We start from the raw sequence: 25,672 nt of genomic DNA, 5'->3' as shown, positions 1-25,672 counted from the left end.
TATGAACATAAAGGTAACTGCAGTCAAAACATTTTTTTTCCAATTTTGATGGGGATGAGTTAGACCCTCTGGAAAAAAAATTACCTGCCTGTGTCTCCACTGGGTAGATTTATCTATTTGTCCTGCTGACCACCAAGAGAGAAAGTGTGGGAAAATCCAAAGTTTTGCAGTTGTCCCAGAACAAGAGGTAATGGAATTTTTTCCAATGTGGACTTGTCCCAAGGGCAACTAAGAGGGGAACTCCCCTCATTTTGGAAGCTTTCTTCTACCTTACTTATGTGGAAGTAAACTTTCATTATATAGTACATAGACAACAAAACAAAAATAGGGTTTTTAACCGTATCTACTTTATCCCAAACTAATAAAACATAGCACTCTCATTTAGTAATTATACCCTGCAGCCATTTATGGAAGCCATTAACACTTTTCTTAATACCTTTTACTTTCCTAAACTCATTCATACCTGAAGTTTATTAATGCTGCATTCCATCAGTTGACATTATTAAAGCTGATCTCCGGGCAAAATTTTCTTTAACCTCCCTGGCGGTATGATTCTTTCAGAAAAAACATGCTAAAAGCGGTACCATTATTTGCAAGGAAATTTGGCGTTTTATATTGTAGGTCTGTAATTTTTAGAAATAACTCACTTAAATCTGACCAAACAAGATTCTAATAGGCATCCCGTGTATTACATTTTTTTAAAAACAAAATTATAAATTATAATATAATAAATAATTATAAATAATTATAACAAATAATAATATAATTATAATAAAAATTATTCAATAATGTAATCAAATCAAAATCACTGAAATTTGCTCAGTTGCAGAATTGTCGCTGTCATTACTTTTATTTTTTTATGACGAATTTCCCCACAAATCACTATCGCACAATTCTGCAAGTGATTATAATTTATTATCGCTGTTTTTTAGCTGATCTAAAACTATTTTTGACATAAAGGGACACTTTTGGTTGCTATGGACAATCTACAGTTTGCAGGGAGAAAAAAAGGTTTTTATTATATAAAATGACATGCAGGACACTGGGCAGACCACTAGGGACAGGGGGGGTGTGTATTTTTTTACATACAGTACTGTAATCTATAAGATTACAGTATACTGTGTGTATAGTGTTTGTTTACGTTTTTGAATTTGGCGCCGTTCTCCGTCCCCGTGCGTCGTAACGTCGCAGGGAACGGAGATCGGCGTCACACGGAGGCACTATGTGAATCGAGCGAGGTCCCGCTCGCTCACACAGCGCGGTGGCATCGCTGGATCCAGGGACAAGGTAAGTAAAAAGTGCCTGTGGATCTAGCGAGGCAAGCCCGTGACTGACACGGGGTTACCGATCGTAGCAAGAAAATCTAACCCCGTGTCAGTCTCGGGAAGACCGCCAGGGAGGTTAACATTCAGCGGAGCTATGCCTGCACTGAACCTGTAAACTGCTCATTTTGTCTAGGGTCAAGCAGAAAGCTTATACTAAGGTGATCCTTCGAACCTCTGGAAAATGGGGCGCTCCACAGGAAATGCTGTTCCTGGTCTATGTATCCTGCTCTGGGTGTGATGATGTCAGGAATAGTCCACTATAAAATTCCTAATAAGATACATACAAGCAGGGATGTCCCTAGATATAGAGCATTTAGTGGAGGTTTTTTTTGTAATATCTTATATAGTCGCATATCAATTATTTTATGTAACAAGCTTTGCAGACTACATTACCCTATATAAAGGCTGAACAAAATAATAAATATCTGCTTTATATTATCTTCTCATCATCCTTACTTCTAAATAGAATTTCAAACCTATATAGGCATGGTCCAGGTTTTGTATGTTGTAGCAGATGTTTTAGCATCACTTGAAGTAATTCTTCTCAACAATTTATATCCACAAAATGTAGAACTGACAAAACTGCACTTGTGCGTAATGATGTTACATAAAATATTGAACGCTGGAATTTATGTTGAAAGAAAACAAATTACTTGTCCCTTTACTTTTATGGACATACTGCTTAAGAATGGCTCTATAGCCAAGTTTTGTAACCATGACAGAAGTTATTGACATTCTTCTCACTGCTCAGAACCATTCTGTTTAACCACTTAACTACCGGCCGCCGTCAATTGACGGTGGCACAATAGCTTTATTGTTCTGACAGGACATCACATGACGTCCTCATCTTTTAAAGCCACTAGGGGGCGCGCGCGCAGCACCGGTGGCGCGCGCTCACACCCGCTGCGTTACTGGGAACACAATGCGCATGCGTGGCTGCCGCGATTGCCCAGTAACTGAGCAGGACCGTGGAGCTCTGTGTGTAAATACAGAGATCCACGTCCTGTCAGGGAGAGGAGACCGATGCTGTGTCCCTTGTACATAGGGACACAGATCGGTCACCTCCCCCAGTCAGTCCCCTCCCCCCACAGTAAGAATCACTCCCAGGGTACACATTTTTTTTTTTATTCCAAATAATTTATTGAAATTTTTGAATAAAAACAAAAATTAATACAACAAATTCACATTGTGTAACAAACGATAACGGATGCAATAAATACCATAGATAGCAGTGAATAATCAGATCAATAACCTTGCTATATATAGTAAGTTGTACAGCAAAGGGGGGGAAAAAAGGGGGGGCTAGGGAAAAAGAGGGGAAGTGAAGAGAAGTGGGATAGAAATCATTCAATACATTGTGAAATAAAAGTAGAACATACAAGATAGCAATCAATCTGAGAATGTTATGAAGAAGCATTAGATAAGTGGCGAAATTCTGCAGTAACCTTAAAATTCAGCCAACACGCCCATTTATCATAAAATTTAGTGGGAGTGTCTTTCGTCTGACAGATTAGACTTTCCACGTCGGCAATATGTTCAATTTTTCTCAGCCATTCAGATACGGAAGGGGGAGTTCGATTTTTCCAATGAATAGGAATGCAGAGCTTAGCGGCATTAATAAGATGTGGTAGGATTGATTTTTTATAAGCAGATTGCCAGGGTACACATTTAACCCCTTCCCTCGCCCCCTAGTGTTAACCCCTTCCCTGCCAGTCACATGTATACAGTAATCAGTGCATATTTATAGCACTGTTCACTGTATAAATGTGAATGGTCCCAAAAATGTGTCAAAAGTGACCGATGTGTCCGCCATAATGTCACAGTCCCAATAAAAATCGCAGATCACCACCATTACTAGTAAAAAAAAAAAATCATAATTATGTCCCTTATTTTGTAGGCACTATAACTTTTGCGCAAACCAGCCACTATACGCTTATTGTGATTTTTTTTTCTTTACCAAAAATATGTAGAAGAATACGTTGGTCTAAACTGAGAAAAAAAATTGTTTTGTTTAAAAAAAAAATGGGATATTTATTATAGCAAAAAGTAAAAAAATATTGTGTTTTTCTTCAAAATTGTCGTTCTTTTTTTGTTTATAGCACAAAAAATAAAAACCGCACAGGCGATTAAATACCCACCAAAAGAAAGCTCTATTTGTGGGGAAAAAAAGACCGGGCAATTGTCAGTTAAAGCGACGCAGTGCCAGAAGCTGAAATTTCGCCTGGGCAGGAAGGGGGTATAGGTGCCCAGTAAGCAAGTGGTTAAAAAACAAACAAACAAAAATATGTCCCTTTGCCTCATTATTGTGAATTGTTACCATAGTCTGTCACCAAATGAAAATAAATAAATAGTACAGTGTGTTTTTAAAGCCAATTATGGACAATCTGTACCAAATAACTGTTTTACAATACATTTTAGAGAACCATGGAGGCATTTCTCTATTTTCTTCCATTGCCCCCTGTAACACTGAATCCTTAAAATGAAACTCTGGGCGAAATAAAACATGACATATGTGATGCTATCTGTGCGATGGAGAGTTTATACTGCCCTCGTCCCTAGTTTACAGCATGTCTGGAGATGTAAAAAAAAAAGCTAAATTGATCTCCTATGTCTACTGAGCACCATTTCCCAAGCTAATTGCAAGGATTCCCACAGTTACCGATTAGTGGCAGTCCTCCAACAACTTGGAGGATGGACTTGCCACACCCATAATGTTATTTGCCATGGCACCCTACAGTAATATTGCCTGTACTGCACTAATAGCTCTTCTTATACCGCATAACTGATGTTAATATCTGAAGAGACATCTCAAGTTTTTAAAATAAGTAAGTTCAGCTGAAGAGCTAATATTTCCAAATTCCTCACATAAGGAACCCATAATTAATATTGAGATTGATAAATCCGCTTTTGGCCACCTCAGTAGGTCTTGGCACAAGACTTTTTATTGAAAGCCAGTAAAAATAAAATACAGTAGCTAAATCCTGAATATTTACCCTTATGGCAAGAACTGAACACAATGGCCCAGATTCACAAAGCACTTACGCCGACGTATAACAAGTTACGCCGACGTAAGTGCAAATGTGCATCGTCGTATCTGTGCGCCAGACCCACAAACTATTATGCGCCTAAAAACAGGCTACACCACGGCGACGTATCTTGCTTACGCCGGCGTAGGGTGGGCGTACATTTAGGCTGGGAGCATGGTGCCGCTCCCATTGATTAGCCATTCATACATGCAAATGAGGGAAATACGGCGATTCACGAACGTGCGTGTGCCCGGCGCATGCTACGCGAGATGCACGTAAGTTGTTCATCCGGCCTAAAGTTATTCCCCATAAAGGAGGTGCAACCCAGCAACAGACATGCTCAGGTCTGCACCAGGGAACACAAGCCAGCGTATTGTGCATTGGACGTGTGTCTGGCTGGGCGTACGTTATGTTCACGGCGTACGCAGTGATCCGGCGATTAGACAGTTGTGCCGGCATGGTTATGAGCAGGCGCAGGGGGGTGCGTCCACATCACGGTGCATGCCCAGTTCGAGATACGTATCTGTCTGGCGCTCGGCCCATCATTTGCATAGGGTCACGCCTCATTTGCATGGGGTCACGCCCACTTCCACCTACGCCGGCGTACACCTTCGAAATGCACGCCACGCTGGCGCAGCGTTGGGAGCACTGGCTTGCTGAATGCAATGCTTGCCTCTCTGCGCTGCGTTGGCGTATCGTACAGTGTTTGCTCTACGGCGGCGTAATGTGCGCCTTGCTTTCTGTGAATCTGGGCCTATGTATAATAGCAGTATTACTTCCGCCAATGGTCGATAAGGATGCCGGTATCGCTAAGTCCTTAACAACCAGTAATGTCAATGGCCCTATTCATGTACATGTCCTATTCAGTGGGTAGTCGGGCATCATTCATCGTGACTTTAGTGGACATGCGTCATGATGGATTTACAATGGACCTTTTGGGGATTTTTTTTTTTTTAATACAGCACTTCTTAAACATCAGGCTGTCTTTATTTTTAGGATACAACTTTTTTTGTTAATGAGTACTGTACCCAATACTCATTCACATAGAGGGCAATATCTGAGTGCCCCCTTATTGTTAAAGGGGGCTTCCAGATTCCGATAAGTCATCTGCTTGCAGACCCCCACAGCCACTGGTCAGGGTTGTGGACAGGGCCACAATCAGGAATTATGGGGCCCCTTACAAAGCTTCAGGCATGGGCCTCCTGGAGCAGAGAACCGGGGGGGGGGGGGGTGCTGCCGCCTGAAATTAAAAAATAAAGAAAAAAAATATTTAAAAAATATATATTTATTTATTTTTATAATAATAATAAATGATATATACAGTGTGTGTATATATATATATATATATATATATATATATAATAAAATAAATAAAAAAAATTATAAAAAAAAGGGGGGTTGTCATCCGGGGTAATGGGGATCTCCGGGCCCCTGGGGACCTCTGGACCCCTTAAAAAAAAATTGGCCCTTTAGTAAAAAATAAAATAAAAATATATTAAAAAAATGTATTTTTTTTATAAAAAAACGGTTGCCATCTGGGGCCCTCCAGACTCCTAAAATATATATATATATATATATATTTTTTTTTTAAAGGGGGTTGCCATCCGGGCCCCTGGGGACCTCCGGGCTCCTTACAGGTGTACTGCCTGTACCCCCCTGATGGCGGCCCTGGTTGTGGAGAAACTCTTGTCTTCATCAATATGGGAACAACGCACTTTGCCAGGGGAGTTCCCCTCCATGCTGAGTGCATGTGGTCAGGTTTGGTTCAGAGGGGGATGCCATTTCCTGCTAGCAAGGTTGTCTTCTTTAATTAAGGGTCTGGTATGTTTTTTTAGGGGGACCACCATTAATGTTTTTCTTTGTTCATGTCAGTGCTTCTGCAGCAGTTTCTGTACATCACAGAGAGGTGCTCCTTTCCAGGTGGGAATAGAACACCCCTCAGGGATGTTTTTTAAAGGAATTGGGTATGTTTAATGTTCTACTTTAAGCATTAAAAAAAATCACAGCTTTTTGCCCAATGTAATTCTCAAATGTTTTTTCTGTGTGTGTGTGGAGACACATTACTTGGCAATGGTGGCATGAGACAGCCTTTCGATACAGGTCTGCACTAGGTGGGGGAATACCTTATATATATATTGTGATGCATATGCTTCAGTGTAATTCTCCCTGCTTGTTTTAGTTATATTGTGTGTGTTAGAGGTAAAAAGGGTTCATGTGTTACAGGCTGATTGAGATGTTAATGACCCTTCTTCAGCCAGCTCCCTAGTTCAAATGGTAATTGCTCTAGTGTGTTGTGTGGAAAAGCCCTGTGTTTACTGGTTACTGTGATTAGAAGTGGCTCATGTTAATTATGCTGATTGCTTCATTGTGGTAATTATCTCTCTATATGCGGGGTCGAGCTGTCTAGGTAATGTATTCAATACAACTAGTATTTAGCGTCACTGATGTCATTGTCTAAAGAAATGTGTCTTCAAGAATCGGCACCGAGATGTCTGCCTGTCCTCTGTATGAAGAGCCCCCACTGAGTGAAAATGGGGTGGAGATTTAATTGTTCTTTGATTGGTGATTAGCTTGTAAACTGTATATATAACTAGCTGAATGCTGCCATTAAAGCTGTCTTGTTCTAGCAGTAAGCCTGGACTCATGTGTGGCTTAATGGGCGATCTCAGGAATATTCCTCCTAGTGGAATATTGGGTGATGTTCTTATGGAAGAAGGGAATCTTTGACGGGGATATCATACCAATACCGTCACAATTGGTTGGCAGCAGCGGGATTTTCCCTTCTACTCTCCTTTACACCCGGATTCCAAGCAGACACTGGAAGAACTACTGGAAGTTCGTGGAAGGATTGCTAGCAACAAAACCAAGCGGGTCATCATAGCAGAATCAATGGAGCTAGACCAGGAGGACGGGATTGCAGCAACGCCAGCAGTACAAGAGATGGAGACACCAGTGATTCAGGAGGAGGAATCGCCAGCCAACAAGCTAATGAGAGAGAAGCTAGCATGGTTCGGTCCGAACCCAACGGCGGATGTGGTGCTGAAAGTGATGGATCTGTTAGTGGAGGAGGCTAAACAAATAAGAGACGCAAAACTACAGGAGGCTAAACAAATAAGAGACGCAGAACTACAGAAGGATAAACAAATAAGAGACGCAGAACTACATTTAAAACTGGCAGCAGTCCAACAAGCAGCCGCACATTCTCCAAACAGTGAGTACAGCACAGCAGACGCAAGGAAGATTCCGTTTAGCGCTTTTAAAGCTTTTGATGAAAAGGACTGTGAAATTGATAACTACCTGGCAGATTTTGAGAGACAATGTAACCTGCACCGAATAGCTAGAAGAGAGTGGGTTGCAATATTGTCAGGCAAACTGTCAGGCAAAGCTTCTGATGCTTTCCGGACCATGCCAGATCAGGATATCCATAGCTACGCCAGGGTTAAAGAAGTGCTCCTGGCTCGTTATGCAGTAACCCCAGAGTCCCACCGACAGAAGTTCAGGGATTCACGCAAAACCACGAAAAGACTCTTACGTGGAATGGGCATGCCAGTTATCCCTGTCGGCCTCTAACTGGGTTAACAGCAGCCAGGCCACCACCGCAGAGGACATTTTGCAACTAATGCTCCTGGAGCAATTTTACAATCACATCCAGACGGATGTCAAAGATTGGGTGAGAGATCGCAGGCCCATGACTCTACCAGAGGCCGCGAAGTTGGCGGATGAATATGCGGATACTCGCAAGACTAACCAGGTCACACCACGGGTACAACCTCCACGACCAACGGTGCCCTCACACCCACCAGCCGCTAGATACCAACCTCCTAACAGACCGGTGACATCTAGCCCTCGCTATCCACGCCAGGAGGACAACAAACAACGCTGCTTCCGGTGCAAACAGCTGGGTCACTTCAAGCAGAATTGCCCCATGAATGACAACACCAGGTCAAATTGGTCTCAACTTGGGTACCGCCCACAAGCAGCAGCCCATTGTGTAGACTCGGCTTGGGATCCCCAGGAGCTGGGTCCGGAAGAACCATTGGACACCCTTTACGAAGTCCTCACGGTACAATCTGTTATTACGGACAACAGGGAACACCATTGTCAGCTGGTCATGGGCGACAGCCATGAGCCGGAGGGGCCCTGGAGGGAGCTGGGCAGAAAGAGGCACCGCCGGCCACCCTCCAAGAAGAAGAGGTCCTGGAAGCCGTATAACAAGCTGACCTGGGAGGAGAAGAAGCGACTGGAGGAGAGGGAGTCGCAGCGGGCATCCCGGATGCGGGCCGAGATGTTCGCCAAGGGCCCACCGGTGGCCCCTTACACCACCACCCAGTTCCTGATGATGAAGGACCACGTGGAGAGCCTGCAGGACATGAGCAAGCAGGAGCTGATCCGTGAGTACATAGAGCTGGAGGAGTGCATAAGCCGCATGGAGGAGGAGAACAACCACCTGAGGTCACAGCGGGGTGACCCCCCCAGGCTCCATGAACTGGAGATGAAGCTGGAGAAGCTCAAAGAGGAGAACCGGCGACTGCGGAGGGAGCAGAGGGTGGCTGACCCTATGGGGCACTGATCCCCCCCCCCCGGACTCTGAGCACCAGTGCTACAGCATTTCAACAAATATAACTTTTTCTTTTTTATGAATCTCCTGTGATTGTCCCTTCAGAGCCATAACCTGCCCCTCCCATAGCGGGACACCTAGATGGCGGCGCACAGACCCATTCGCCGTCTTCACACTGACTTCTGGTGACTCTGCAGATCGCACAAAGACTTGGGGACTGACCGGCATGTGATCTGACGACCCGGTGGCATACCTGAGTCGGGAGCAGTTGCCAAGGGAGGTCAGTCACGCCAAATGGAGTTAACATCGGACTAAAAGCTCTGAACCCGTCAACCCTACTGGACCAGGGAAGGTCCAACCGGGTTTGCCGGAGCAGGGAGAAAAAGGGGGGCCATTGTGATGCATATGCTTCAGTGTAATTCTCCCTGCTTGTTTTAGTTATATTGTGTGTGTTAGAGGTAAAAAGGGTTCATGTGTTACAGGCTGATTGAGATGTTAATGACCCTTCTTCAGCCAGCTCCCTAGTTCAAATGGTAATTGCTCTAGTGTGTTGTGTGGAAAAGCCCTGTGTTTACTGGTTACTGTGATTAGAAGTGGCTCATGTTAATTATGCTGATTGCTTCATTGTGGTAATTATCTCTCTATATGCGGGGTCGAGCTGTCTAGGTAATGTATTCAGTACAACTAGTATTTAGCGTCACTGATGTCATTGTCTAAAGAAATGTGTCTTCAAGAATCGGCACCGAGATGTCTGCCTGTCCTCTGTATGAAGAGCCCCTACTGTGTGAAAATGGGGTGGAGATTTAATTGTTCTTTGATTGGTGATTAGCTTGTAAACTGTATATATAACTAGCTGAATGCTGCCATTAAAGCTGTCTTGATGAGTCCAGGCAGTAAGCCTGGACTCATGTGTGGCTTAATGGGCGATCTCAGGAATATTCCTCCTAGTGGAATATTGGGTGATGTTCTTATGGAAGAAGGGAATCTTTGACGGGGATATCATACCAATACCGTCACATATATATACACACACACACACACACACACACACACACACACACTCTGCATCCAGTGTAGCCTATATCTACAGTGCATTCTGTGGTGTGCTGTTTCTACTACACTTCAGGTGGTGTATATATATATATATATATATATATATATATATATATATATATATATATATATATACAGTCTTGCCTATATATATATATATATATATATATATATATATATATATATATATATATTGTGGCAGCAGGCAGGTTAAATTCCCTGGTTGCATCCAAGATGCAATGTGTATATCACCTAGGTATGTGTATATATCACCTAGGTTCAGGCTTTATGCCAGTTTTTACCTCTAGGGGGAGTGCTGGGAGTCATGCTGGGAGTACTTGATGAGCCCAGCTGAATTAGGTGGGCTCGTTAGGTCCTCTACAAAAACTCCCAGCATGCAGAGAGATGTGCTCCAACCTGGAACCAGACCTGTATGAATAGTCTGGGGAGTGTTCTCTGTGCGGTGAGACAAAGCCTGTGTGGCTATTACTGCTACTAAGACTCTGAAAAGCAGGGAGTTAGGGACTGGGGCAGCATTAGGTTGTACCCAGGTGTTAGTTAGGGACATCAATGTGTTTAGTGAGCGGTCAAGTGAGGGTTTATTTTTGCATTTCTTTTGTTTCTGTCACATTTATTTTTGTATATAGTTCAAATAAAAAACAAACCTTTTTGTTTTCCTCCTACCACCGTCTACTGTGCCGATTTTTTTGTGTGTGCTGAACCGATCCAGGGGGCCACACACACCCACTGCCAGGCTAACCCCCTCACAATATATATATATATATATATATATATACTCTGCATCCTCTGTAGCCTCTATCTACAGTGCATTCGGTGGTGTACTGTTTCTAATACACTTCAGGCAGGGTACACAGTATCTAATACAGTGTGTACAGTTTCTACACATTTTCTGGTGGTTTACACAGTATCTAATACAGTATGTACAGTTTCTACTACACTTCTGGTGGTGTACACAGTACACAATACAGTGCAGCCATAGTACAGTTTCTAATAAAGGTGCAGGCGGTGTACACAGTATCTAATACAGTGTGCACAGTTTCTACTACACTTCTGATGGTGGACACAGTACACAATACAGTGCATTTCATAGTACAGTTTCTACTACTTTTCTGGTGGTGTACACAGTATCCAATACAGTGTGTACAGTTTCTAATATACTTCAGGTGGTGTACACAGTATCTAATACCATGTACACAGTACACAATACAGTGCAATTGTAGTACAGTATCGAATAAAGTGCAGCCATTGTACAGTTGCTAATACAGTGCAGGCGGTGTACACAGTATCTAATACATTGTGAACACTTTCTAATACACTTCAGGTGGTGTACACATTATCTAATACAGTGTATTATGATGTTGCAAAACAAAAGATACATCATGTTTGGAAGGCCACCAAAGAGGCAGACGCTCACAGGCCACTAAAAGAGGGCAAGCAGGCTCTGTGTCTACAGTCAAAAGTGCTGGTCGTGGACATGGTGCATCCTCTGCAGGTGGCAGTGAGGCACGCTTGTCCTATTTTTCTTCTGCTGGCCGTGTTATTGAGCCAGAACATGCAGAAGAGTTGGTGAAGTAGATAACACAGCCATCCTCATCCTCTGTCACCCAGGCTTAGAGTAGTTTGCCTTCCAACGCAGCTGCCAAAGCGGCCTATTTCACGGCTTCTTGTCCACAGTTACTCCTTCTGTAGCCTCACCATCATGCACGGAGGAGTCTTCAGAATTATTCAACCACAGTGTCGGGTACATGCTGCTGTTGGATGCGCAGCGATTTGAAGGCTCCAATGTTGTTTTTTTAGGTTGAGGAAGGGAGTAATGTGAGCCAGTCATGTTCCCCCAGCTGCAGCGTACTGTATGGCACCAGGACAGGGTCAGGGGAGCTTGGCTTCTTTTCGCCAAACCAGTGGCTACTGATCAAGGATGCATGCACTGTCCTGTCACCATTTGAGAAAGTCACAAGGATGGTGAGCAGTGACAATGCATGCATCCGTGATACTGTCCCTCTAGTCTTCCTGTTGGAGCACACGCTTTGTGGAATCATGGACAGGGCACATGAGGCAGAACAGTGGGAGGAAGAGAAGGACTTCCTTACCTCTCCAAGCTTCCTTAATCCAGATAGTATTTCTGCGGGCCCACCAAACACACAGGAAGAAGAGGAGGAGAAGGAGGAAAATTGTGTCAGCATGGATGTAGAGGATAACACTGAGCTGCAGTCTTCAAGGGATGGTTTTCAGTCCCCAGAAACCCAAGGAGTTGTAGGTGGCTGGAAGTAGGTAGTTACGAATAATGTGATCCTTAGTGACCCAGAGGACTCAGAATCGAATGCCTCTGCAAACTTACACTGCATGGCCTCCCTGATTATGCAAAGCCCGCGAAAGGACCCTAGGATTCGTGGTATCAAGGAGAGGGATCATTACTGGCTGGCAACCCTTCTAGATCCACGTTACAAGGGTAAGGTTGCAGAACTCATCCTGCCTTCGCAGAGGGAGAAGAGGATGAAACATCTTCAGGAGGCCTGCAATGCATTTCCAGACCCTGGGAGGTTACAATTTCCTGGTGCTGGACAATGTGTTGCTGAGGCTTCGTTCAGTCAGAGGAAGAGCAGTGGAGAAGGTGGCCGGCAGACCGATGCCTTTAAACAATTTTTCAGTTCTCAGCGCCAAGGTCTGATCGGTTCAAGCAACCATCGCCAGTGTCTGCATTACATGGTGCAGAATATCTAGGGGCAAGAGCAGACTTGGAGACCTTTCCAACAGAGCATTCACTGGGTTATTAGGTCTTGAGGATGGACCACTGACCAGAACTTGCTCAATTTGCAATTGAGCTACTGGCCTGTCCTGCATCCAGTGTCCTTTCTGAATGCACATTCAGTGCTGCTGGATGGTTTGTAATGGATCAAAGAGTTTGCCTGTCCACAGACACCTGATGCTGATGAAACTGAATGAATTTGCTATGGATGTGGGATCCCTTGAAGACTGCCTATGCTGACTATCCAATTCCTATTCCTCCTCAATCTTGATGATGCTAACTTCCAACAATAGTTTTGGTTTATTGCCCACCACCACCCAAGGCCTGATTTTTCTTAACAGGGGCATGTAATTAAAATTTTAGATATAATATTTCAACGCAGGGCTAATTCCTGCACCCAACAAGAGTAACTGTGAGGGCTTACAATGTTGTGGCACCACCACCACCCAAGGCCCAATTTTTCTGCCCCTGTTTAACAGGGGCATGTAATTACAATTTATTATATAATATTTCAATGCAGGACCTGTTCCTATGCCCAACAAGCGTATATATGAGGGGCTACAGTGTTGTGGCACCACCACCACCACTCAAGGCCCAATTTTTGTGCACCTGTTTAACAGGGGCAAGTAATTACATTTTTTTATATAATATTTAATAGCAGGTCCCATTCCTGCGCCCACCAAAGAGAAACTGTGAGGGCTTACAGTGTTCTGGTACCACCAACACTGAAAGCCCAATTTTATACAGAGTATATAGGGCAGGCCGTATAGTATATATACTGCTGTTCAGAGTATAATGAGCTAGATTCACGTAGCGTACCTTTTGGCCGGCGTAGCACATCTCATATGCGCTACGCCGGCGTAAATCAGTGAGCTCAGAACGGTATTCTGTAAGATCTGGCGCCGTACGTTGTGCCGGCATAGGGTAAATAGGCAGGCGTAAGCCAGCCTAATTCAAATGGGGAAGGTAGTGGGCGTGTTGTATTCAAAGTAGCCGTGACCCCATGTAAATTTTTTTACTAACGATCCGCGCATGCGCGCGCATGCTCAGAGTCACGTCGCATATACTCCCTAAGATACGTCGGCTCAATGCTTTCGACGTGAACATAACCTACGCACAGCCCCATTCACGTACCACTTACGTAAACGACGTAAAATTTTACGGCTGTTCCGACGTCCATACTTTAACATTAGCTGCGCCTCATATAGCAGCAGTAACATTACGCCGGACGTAAGCCTTGCGTAAACGGCGTAGCGGGTGCAAGTACGTTCGTGAATCTGCGTATCTAGATCATTCACATATTCTACGCGTAAATCTAAGGAAGCTCCCCTAGCGGCCAGCGTATATATGCACCCTAGATACGACGGCGTACTAACATTTACGTCAGTCGGAGGAAGCTATCATTCAGGCGTATCTAGCTACCAGAATGGCACGCATAGATACGACGGCACATCTTTCTACTTATGCGGCGTATCTATAGATACGCCGACTTAAAAGAATGCTGAATCTAGCTCATAGTGCCTGGGGGACCCCCCACTCCATAAAAAAAAAATAATTGGGTGCGGGGTTCCCCTTAATACCTAAAAGACCTAAAAGGGCCTGGTATGGATTTTGGGGGTGACATCCACACCATTCTTTGGGATATTTTTGGTATTTTTATCTACATTGCCGGAATCCGACAATACATTACAGCCGCAATCTGTTTTAGATTACATTTTTTCCTTTAGAAATGTAATTTTGCTGTGGCACTGTTATGAACATGGGAACGATGCACTACTTTATTAATATTAAATTTTTATTGTTTCACTTTAAGAATTATTAAAATCACTGGGCCTGATTCCCAAAAGAGATACGCAGACTTAACTCAAGTTTTCTAAATTTACACGGCGCGTATATTTGCGCACGATCTTCAAAATGAGTTAAGCAAAGATTTCCGTATTTTCAGCCGTACTTAAATTAGTTACACCTGCGCATCCCCGGGCGCAAATTACGCTAGTCTCGCCGCTGTTTTTGATAGGCAAAGATGCAAATGAGGGAGTTAGGGCGATTCTCAAAATTAAGTGTGTGCGCCGTATTTTCCGCCCTGTGCGCACCTGTTAGTTTTCCTGACTAAATTTCCACATTATAAAACCAGCCCTAATTTTACACATGCTGTGGAAGGGTTTGCTGTAGGTAGTGACTAGAGCTTAGAGCTATAGTTGAGAAGGATCTTTGTTGAAAAATGCCAGGGCCAGCTATGATTCTGACGGCACTTGCTGCCTTACAGGCACAAAGGAGGAGGAGGGCACAGAGGAGGAGGATGAGGGCACAGGCGAGAGTTTATCGTCCACGGCGTGATCTTTTGCAAATGCCAGATTATGAGGTGTATGGCAACTACAGGTTTGATAGGGAGGCCATCCTGGAGATCACCCAACTACTTCATGAGGATCTTATCACCCCAACCAGACGCTCCCATGCCCTGACACCTCTTCATAAAGTGATGGCAACCCTCCATTTTTTATCCAGTGGATCATTCCAGCGTGCATCTGGAGGTCTGGCTGGGATGGTGCAGTCGACAATGAGCAGATGTGTCCATCAGGTGGTCCCTGCCATACTGCGGCGCATGACCAACCAGTTTGTGATGCCCACCCAGGAGGAGCAGCGTGTGCAAGCCATGACAGACTTCTACAGCATTGCTGGCTTCCCAAGGACCATCGGGGCGATAGACTGCACCCATGTGGCACTACAGCCCCCCCATGAAACTGAACACCTGTTCAGACACAGGAAAGGCTGGCATTCGATCAACGTCCAGGTGATCGTAGATGCCCATGGCCTCATCTGGCACGTTTGTGCCAAGTTTCCAGGGTCGTGCCACAACAGTTACATCCTACGGCAGACCAAGATCTACCAAGACTTGGAGCAGAATGTGTATGGAGACAGCTGGCTGATTGGTGAGTGACATTGGTGTCAGGTATGCCCCCCCCATGATGCAGACATCACAAGGGGCACATGCATGACTAATATCCTCCTGTCTTTTCCCTTACAGGTGACTCTGGATATGCGTTGGGACCCCACCTGATGACCCCCTTTAGGAACCCCCAAACACCCGGAGAACGCAAATTCAACGAGGTGCACATCCAGACCCGGGCAATAGTAGAGCGGACATTTGGCCTTCTCAAGTCCAGATTCAGATGCCTTGACAAGACTGGGGGTACACTCTTGTATTCCCCAGACTTTGTCTGCCAAATTATTGGGGCATGTTGCATCCTCCATAATTTTGCTGTGAGAAGGGGCCTGCATGTTGAGATATGTCCTGACCTAACCCCCCACCCAGGCAATCCCCCCCCCCCCAAACCCCTCTACCCAGTCTGCTGAGGGCCAGGCAATAAGGAGACAACTGTCTGAAGGCATCTTTGCCCAGTAAATGGACCCTAATTATCTGTATTTTTTTGCTTTGCCCAGAAAAAATCACAGAGATTATGTGACCTTTAAACATTTTCTTTGCACATAAAATGCACATTACTTATATGACAATGAGAATGTTTTTTTTTTGGTACAAAACGCACATTAATTATCTCACAATGAGAATGCATGAATGCACGTCACTGTGGTCCCTATCACAGACACATCACATGCACATCGAATTGGATTAGATCCAAGTACCCCCCCCTTTGGTACTTGGGAGCAGTAACGCCCCGCCATGGCTCCAATTATGTCACTGTGCATTCATACACCATTCAGGAACCTAGGATGACTTCTCCCTGGTCCTGGGGATCCATACTCCACCAAAACTGAGGGTGACACCCTTATGTTTTCAGGAATGCCACCCCCCCACATTCACACATCATTCACACACATAAACCAAATCATAAGTACAGTATAAAAAAAAAAAATCAAAAGTACCCCTGCAACTTAAGGATGTTGCCGAGTGCTCCTTATGGGCTGCCCACGGCCACGGCCACGGGCACGGCCACGGGGACGGCCACGGCCGACTGGGGGATCTTCACGGGGGGGGGGGTCTGTGCAGGGGAGGGAGTATTTTCATGGGGGGGGTCTGTGCAGGGGAGGGAGTATTTTCATGGGGGGGGTATGTGCAGGGGAAGAAGGAGCCTCCCCTGGTGTCTGTCCTCCTGCTGGCCTTCCCTCCAAGGCAACGGCTATCCTTGTCAGACAGGAAGTAATGTCAGCCGTATTAGCCTGGCCAGCCCGGGTATTGGCCTGCACAGCCCGGGTATTGGCCTGCACAGCCTGGGTGAGGGCAGTCACCTCCTGGGCCACGCCTGTTGTTGCGTTTTTCAGGTCCCACAAACACGTGATGACCCCCACTGAGTTGGTGGCCACCTCACCCAGTGACTCCCTCATTGCACCCAGGCTGTGCTCCACCTTGGTCATAGATTTTTTGATTTCAGACAGACTGCGGGTCTGCCGGACATTGTCCCTCAACAGACTGACCGGCAGACGCACAAACCCCCCCCTGGTTTCCGGGGTCGGCCTCCTACTTGCCCCTGAGGCTTGTGGCCTTGGAGGAGGAGTTGGAGTGAGCCATGGGTGCTGCTGCATGTTGGAGGAGAGTTGGAAGGGGCCACCCATGATGGTGGCCTGACTGCTGGGCGCCTGTGGGGTTCCCTCAGGGGATGACTCAAAGGTCATATCTTGGCCCATAATGATTTGCTGCCCAATCTCAATATTGTCATCTTCCTCCCCCTCATCCTCCTCCCACTCAACATCCAAATTAGGGGAGTTGTAGGCACTCCCCTCCCATGGCGAATCCTGCCCTTCTTGGGACTCTGCATCAGCCTGTCTTGGGGGTGGTGCAGCAGCCTGCCCTGATGGGCCAGCAACCTCCTGCCCTGATGGGCCAGCAACCTCCTGCCCTGATGGAGCCGCCACCTCCTGACCTGATGGGGCTGCAACCTCCTGGGCTGATGGGGCTGCCACCTCCTGGGCTGATGGGGCTGCCACCTCCTGGGCTGATGACCCAGCAACCTCCTGGGCTGATGACCCAGCAACCTCCTGGGCTGATGGGGCTGCAACCTCCTGGCCATCTGGGGAGGACACAAAACAATCACAGGTTGGTGGATCCACACACTTGGCACATCTTCCCTCCCCCCACCCACACATGCTAATCACCAGATAGAAATTCAAAAAAATTACCTGTCCTCATAAGAGGATCATTGTCAAAGCCAGGCAGGCCCACCACCTGCTGTGGGTGGAAACACTGGGCCACTGCCCATTCCTCCTCACTCATCCTGACTGGGCAGGGTCCCCCTCCTCCAGTGCCCCTGGTATGGGCATGCAGCGTTGCCAGCTTGTTCCGGGACACGCTCCTCAAGTCATTGATCTTTTTTTGAACTCCAGCGATGGTCCTGGTCTCCCCCCCCCGCCGCATTGATCCGATCGGTAATATTTTTAAGGATCTCCTTCCTCCTGGCCGGGGTGGTGTTGTGGCTCTCAGGGCCATGGAGAAATCGCCCATATTTAATGACGCCCTGAGCAAGTATATGCTTCTCTGCCAGTGTAAAATTTAGCTTCCTGCGCTTGGGAGCCATGACAGACAACACCCAGCAACAGGGAACTCACCCAAAAAACAAACAACAATACACACACACAACAAAGAAAATAAAAACAAGCCAAAAAAAAAATACAGACAGCTACTATAAATTCAAAAACAAACAGGCAAAAAAGGGAAACAAAAAACAATCACACACCAAAAAAGACACACTTATCAAAAACAAACAGGCAAAAAAGGGAAACAAAAAACAATCACACACCAAAAAAGAAACACTTATCAAAAACAAACAGGCAAACAATCAAAACAAAGAACAAATTAGCAAAAACAAACACCAACTATACACTCCAACTCCACAAACACTTTTCTCACAAACAAATCTTACCAACAAACACTGACAAACGTTCAAAGCAGAAGCAACTTGCTTTAGGAAGGGAACACAGGGAAATACTTTTGCAATAGAAGTGTGTTTGACTGGGGCTATTTAGGCACAGGGCGATCCTCAAACTAAGTACGCTTGGCCTTTTACCTATCTCACTGATTGCGATGACTAAAGTTCTGCACATGCGCAGTGAGGTCCAGATTCGTGCGCGCAGTACGGCCGGCCCTTCATTTGCATGGGGTCACGGCTCATTACAATGAAGCACGCCCACTTCATTCCCACTTGCCATAACCAGGCCTTACGCATTGGAACTTAGGTTAAGGATGGCGCAATTTTGTGCGCAAATGCGCTGTGGATACGGTACTTACAACACCAACTTAGGGCGCCGTAACTTAAATGACATAAGTTAGATAATCCTAAATTTACACAGGTTTTTGGGAATCAGGCCCACTGTTCCTGAAAAAAACTGTTGTCCCATAAACTTTAACGGTGTTTGCATGTTCGAATAAATGTTTTTTGCCTGTTTGCATGTTCTGCTGCAAACTGAACCAGGGGGTGTTCGGCTCTTGCCCACTCACAATGCTTCCATTGTCTCATGTTTCATTTACTGATTGCTACTAAACTGATGGTTGACTCCCTCTTGGTTGGCTTAAAAGCACCACTGGTCTACTCATTACATTAGAATACATAGCACACTGGTTAGCTTGTTCGTTTACTTCTGAAACGATTCCCCCACCCCCTGCTCCCTCCCCACAGTTCTGGTGCATCTCATTCACAACAGACAGCTTCATAGAAACTAGTGATGCTGACAGTGGGTCGTGCCTGACTCCCCTGAATGTGTAACAAAAAAACCTCCATCCCAACACATGTAAAAAAACACAATGCAGCACACATCACCAGTGCATGCCAGCACATATTTGCTGTGATTTGAACATACCCTTAAAGTTAAGTATGGAGTAAATAATGAGTTAATTAATATGTATTGCTTGTTTTCACATGGTTGTTTTAATAATTGCACTGAAATAAGTGCCACATGTGTTATTCTATTATTTCACCTTAGTCAATCACATACAATTGAATATGAATGCAAATAACACATGCTCTGGAATCAGACTTTAGCAAGCACAACAATCCTGGTGGTGCTAAATAAGACCTTGCTATGAAGCAAGCCTCCTGCTGTAGTTTAGTGTCATAACAAAATACTTTATTATAAGCTTGAGCTCTTAAAAAGCAGAGATTAGATGATTTCTCAACAGTTATTTAGCTTGTGGACTAAGAATATCATAAAAAAATCATATAAATGGGCAAGCAGAGAATTCCAGCTTGACTCTGGGTTCCTGTATACAAGAAAGGATGGCACAGAGTTGCTCTCATTAGTGCTCTATCCCTTATAAACTGAACAGGGCAAGGAGATAATCAAGATATTTTTTAAACTATACTGTAACGAAGCCAAGTGAGATCTCTTTAGTTTGCTATGCTAGTAATTTCTGCCAGAATCCCAACGCAATACATTTGGGTAGAGAACTTTTGGCACTGAGAAAACCATAGAGCCTAAAAATAATTCTCATATGTATATGTTTTTCAACCGTGTGCCAATTTTTAAAATATTAATTAAATCCTACTATATATTTTAAATACAATTTGCAAAAAAATATAGCACTTTAAAGTGGTTGGGAGAAGAAAGGCTACTTTGGTAGAAAGTTTGTACTATCTTTGCTCATTCTTGCTAGTCATGTTATTGCACTTCAGCTTCAGTCAGAAAAGATAATTCTTTTAAGAAGTACATTTCCAGCAAGATTTGTGAAAACATGGAACAAAACTTAATTATAATTATTGCAAGATTTTTAGAGGAGAAGAATAAGGAGAACAAATTATGTTGAACTATAGAGGTCTCGCTAGCAGAGACATGGTGATCGAAAAGGTACTTTAAATGGCACAATGGGCATGTTTTGTAAGGTAATGTGAAGCTCAGTTGTAGTATTTTTAAATTTAGTATAGCAGACTATGAAATAAAGTGTAATTACAATTCTAAAGCTGGACAGCTGCAATTTATTATTAGGTCTGTTCTTGGTGACTAAAAATTAGACACACTGATAACCAAAGCAATGATTTTTTGCATGTAATGACATGAAATCTTTTCAGCTACCTATTTTTTTTTTTTTTTTTAATTAGACTTGTTAAAAACAGAAATCATTTGCAAAGAAACGGATGATCAGGAAACACATTCAGGTTATTTTGTGGAACATTGGGATTCTTACTGACCTGATACTTGGCTGGAATTGCTTACTGTGGAACATCTGCCAAATCTGCAAATCAGAAGGAATGTGATGGTCAGTCCTAGGGTCACACAACTTTTGAGGACTGATGAATGTCCTGCCACCAATAACTCAGTAAGGCTTCTGCTTGTGTATTGCTGCATTCATTATTATGCACAAATATCTGGTCTTATAGCTAGATTTAGGTAGGCGGGCGCAGCGTTAGGCAGGTGTAGCGTATGGCATTTACACTACGCCGCCGTAAGTCAGAGAGGCAAGTGCTGTATTCACAAAGCACTTGCCTCCTAAGTTACGGCGGCGTAGCGTGAATGGGCCGGCATAAGCGCGCCTAATTCAAATGAGGATGTGGGGGGCGTGTTTTATGTAAATTACTTGTGATCCGACGTGATTGACGTTTTTTATGAACGGCGCATGCGCCGTCCGTGTACATATCCCAGTGTGCATTGCTCCAAAGTACGCCGCAAGGACGTATTGGTTTTGACGTAAACGTAAATTACGTCCAGCCCTATTCACGGACGACTTACGCAAACGACATAAAATTTTCAAATTTCGACGCGGGAACGACGGCCATACTTAACATTGACTAGGTCAGCTATTTGATGGAATAACTTTACGCCGGAAAACGCCTTACGTAAACGGCGTATCTTTACTGCGACGGATGCACGTACGTTCGTGAATCGGCGTATCTAGGCATTTACATATTCTACGCCGAACTCAGCGGAAGCGCCACCTAGCGGCCAGTCTAAATATTGCACCCTAAGATACGATGGCGCAGGCTGTCATATCTTAGCTAGGTTTAAGTGTATCTCAGTTTGAGAATACACTTAAACTTACGACGGCGCAGATTCAGAGTTACGTCAGCGTATCTACTGATACGCCGGCGTAAATCATTCTGAATCTAGCTATTAATCTCATAAACTTGATTCATGAGTGTTTGATCCTTGCTTTAAAAAGGTGACTTTTATGTATTCTATTGGGAAACTATAAATTGTTTTGGTTAATTGTATTTTTTTTCTTTCAAGTACTTAAACTATGTTTTTGATGTGTATTTACTTATGTACAAACAAACTTTGTTTTACATATAAACATTTAACACATGAGGAAGGATTCCCATATCATTATTGTTTAATACAGACAGTAGAGAAGCCTGGTTTACCCAGCTCTCTAAACAAAAAGCTCTTTAGAATGTGTGTTGAGCTATTTATGAAGTGAAATGCACACTAATAATCCATCTGTTGGCTATAAAATACAGTTTTAACCACTTAAGGACCGCCTCCTGCACATATACGTCGGCAGAATGGCACAGCTGGGCACATCCACATACAGGTACGTCATGTACTAGTACCCAGCCGTGGGTCGCGTTCACGGGCGCGCGGCACGCTCCCACCACCCGGTCCTAAACTCTTGCAGACCCGATCGCCGCTGGAGTTACGCGATCGGTCCCCGGAGCTGAAGAACAGGGAGAGCCATGTGTAAACACGGCTTCCCCATTCTTCACTGTGGCGGCTGCATCGATCGTGTGATCCCTTTTATAGGGGGACACAATCGATGACGTCACACCTACAGCCACACCCCCTACAGTTGTAAAAACACTTCAGGTCACACATAACCCCATCAGTGCCCCCTGTGTTTAACTTTTAAATGCATTTTTTGCTGTGAAAATGACAATGGTCCCAAAAATTTGTAAAAATTGTCCGAAGTGTCCGCCATAATGTCGCAGTCACGAAAAAAATTGCAGATCGCCGCCATTAGTAGTAAAAAAAAAAAATATATAAAAATGCAATAAGACTATCCCCTATTTTGTAAACGCTATAAATTTTGCGCAAACCAATCGATAAATGCTTATTGCGATTTTTTTTGCCAAAAATAGGTAGAAGAATACGTATCGGCCTAAACTGAGGAAATAAAATGTTTTTTTATATATTGTCGCTCTATTTTTGTTTATAGCGCAAAAAATAAAAACCGCAGAGGTGATCAAATACCACCAAAAGAAAGCTCTAGTTGTGGGAAAAAAAGGATGCCAATTTTGTTTGGGAGCCACGTCGCACGACCACGCAATTGTCAGTTAAAGCGACGCAGTCCCAATTTGCAAAAAGGGGCCTGGCCCTTTAGCTGCATTTTGGTCCGGAGCTTAAGTGGTTAATATGCAATATTATATATTTTAGACTTAAGAAGAAATATATATATATTACTATATTGTACATTGATTTTTAAAATGGAATAATTGAATATTATGGCAAAAAGTGGGATGATTAAAAGATTGAAACAGTTGTTATTTATTGAATATAATCTGCACTCCTGTGATTTTGACGGCTCCAAACCAAAAAAACAATAATAAAAAAAAAAAAACTCAAAGCTGAACCCTTCCTGGCTTAGTGCAAATAGAAATTGGTGAAATTACATGTTGTGAGGCTCAAATACTTAACAGCCATTATAGTTTCCTTAAAAAATCCAAAAGAGCTAACCAGTAATAAGGCAAGCCTTTTCTCCTTATACATATGACATTCCCAATAAAGGAATGTCTACCAGCAGTAGGGCAATTAGGTGTGTATTTCTTACTAGGTTGAAAAAGGTGGCTCCTTGGTAATCAAGGTAGCTATTTTTTGCTTTGGGTAATGATTTAGTGTTGAGATTTCACACAGTGTGACCTTATCTTCTTACATAAATTGCTTAGGCAGTAGATTGGTACATTGGATAATGATGCTAGAACTGCTGTTATTGCTGATAGACATAATGGTCTAAAGACAAAGGAGGAACAGCACTTGAAAATAATTGCATAAGTAAATGCAGAAGTAAAACTGTATTTTATGAAATAATGAAAGTTCCACTTTTTACTAGAATGAAATTACATATACAGATGCAGCAACAAATTGAAGTTCAGTACAATGTTAGCATTGTTATAGTAGTGTCAAGGAAAGAGGACTACTACTTGCATCATAGCTTATTGAGGCAATATTATGGTGGTTAGCCTCAGTGACCATTGTAAATCTACTAGAGGTGAAAAGGGACATGCTTGCTAATAACTGTTGTTGTTAGCCCCTGTAAGGCAATTTACTGGAGCCAAGTGCCAACTTGTTTCAGCACTGAGCTCCAGGACTCAGCCCAGCTTCATGTTACACTAAGATTTTGTTCAAATCTCAGGAAGGTCCCTCCAAGACTGGGACAGTTAATAGATATGTATTTGTATTATAGAGGGGGAGGATTTTTGTGCCCATAACCTCCCACCACCCACCTTCTAGCACAAGTCCTCTCCCCTCCCAAAGCACCCCCCATACATATACTTTTACCACCTCCCCTGAATCACAGTGATGCCAGATGCCACAGAGGGGACAATTGCAGCATCTAGAACCCTGGGCACCCTGCAAGAGATGCAGGGCAATTCCCCCGGGTGCCCATGCTAACGCACCCCTGCCAGCCAAGTTAGTGGAGCCAAGTGCCAGAACTTTTGTCACTGGTCTCCAGAACTCAGACCGGATTCACAGAAAAACAGGATTTTGTTCAAATCTTGGGAAGGTCCAGCCACAATCTGGTACAGTTAGGTGTTATGTATTTGTACTAGAAGGGGGAGAAGATTTGTGTTTTAGGGGTGAGTTTCTATTGGGAGAGGTTTTTAGATGGGGAATTTGTGATAGCACTATGTAGAGGATTTGTGCTGGTGGGGGGTATTTGGGGGAAGGGAAGGAGGCTCTGCACTGGAGATAATTGGGGGGGATGGAGGATTTGTGCCAAGATTGTGAGTTGTTGTGCTGGGAAAGGGAATTGGAGGGTTGAGAGTTTGTGCTGGAGAGGATTGGGGGAGGGGAGACGATTTATTTGAGAAAGGAGGGAAGGTTGTGCTGAAAGGGGGAATTCTTCCTGTCTTACTTTCCCTAATGCTGTGCCCTATCGCCTACAGGGTGCAGAAAGGGAGTTTTAGTTTGTGTCATCTGCCATCCAGTGAGGGGAAACAGGGAATGCATATTCCCACTCTCTTTGCTTGTGTAGACTAAAATCCACGTGCCAGCTCTGTGAGCTGTCCCGTGCCTGGACAGGTACTGAGAAGCAGTGATTAGCTCCAGTGCACATATACTCTCAAAATACTTCTGTTGACCTGCAATGCTCACACAACTTGTCTGATGATTATGGAGAGAGTTGGGTAGGCTGAAGAAAGAAAAAAGGTTCATGCAAGGCCACCAAATGCCACTAGGAACTGAGATGGATTGCATTTTTATGGATGTTCACACCAGTCAAGCTGGTGCAGGCAGGGTTGAATCTGGATTTGTGCACTTATCTCTAGGATAACAATATATGAAAAGAAGGCACAAGTTTTCTAGATATTTTATAATTTGTTTTGTATCTGCCTTGTCTTATGACAGTAATCTGATTAGTGTGCAGTGTTATCAGCCTAGGCCCTGAGGGATTCAATTAAGAAAAGCTATTTGAGCTGGTACACAATACTGTGTTTATTATCTTGACAACATCATTATTGTATAAGTTAAGATAAGGTGATTGTAGAAATAAAATAATCATTTTGAAAATTGATGTATTGACCCGGTTGTCTCTAGTAAAATGAATTGAGATGATAATTCCGCTTTTGATAATGCTAAACAACAAGTATATTATTTCATTATGTCTGTGTTGATCTATGATGGCTTGCCCGTTCTTGCTTTTTTAATGAAATATACAAATGAAAACATTAAACATGAAAAAGAAAGGTAAATGAAAATTAATTATTATCATGAGGTACTCAACAACAGACAATATCATATACAGCATACAATTTTGACTATCAATTATTTGATTTCAACACTGTTTACA

The sequence above is a fragment of the Rana temporaria genome, chromosome 3, assembly GCF_905171775.1.
Source record: "Rana temporaria chromosome 3, aRanTem1.1, whole genome shotgun sequence".
Lineage (NCBI taxonomy): Eukaryota > Metazoa > Chordata > Amphibia > Anura > Ranidae > Rana > Rana temporaria.
The sequence above is the reverse complement of the archived record's forward strand: the minus strand, read 5'-3'. Positions refer to the sequence as shown.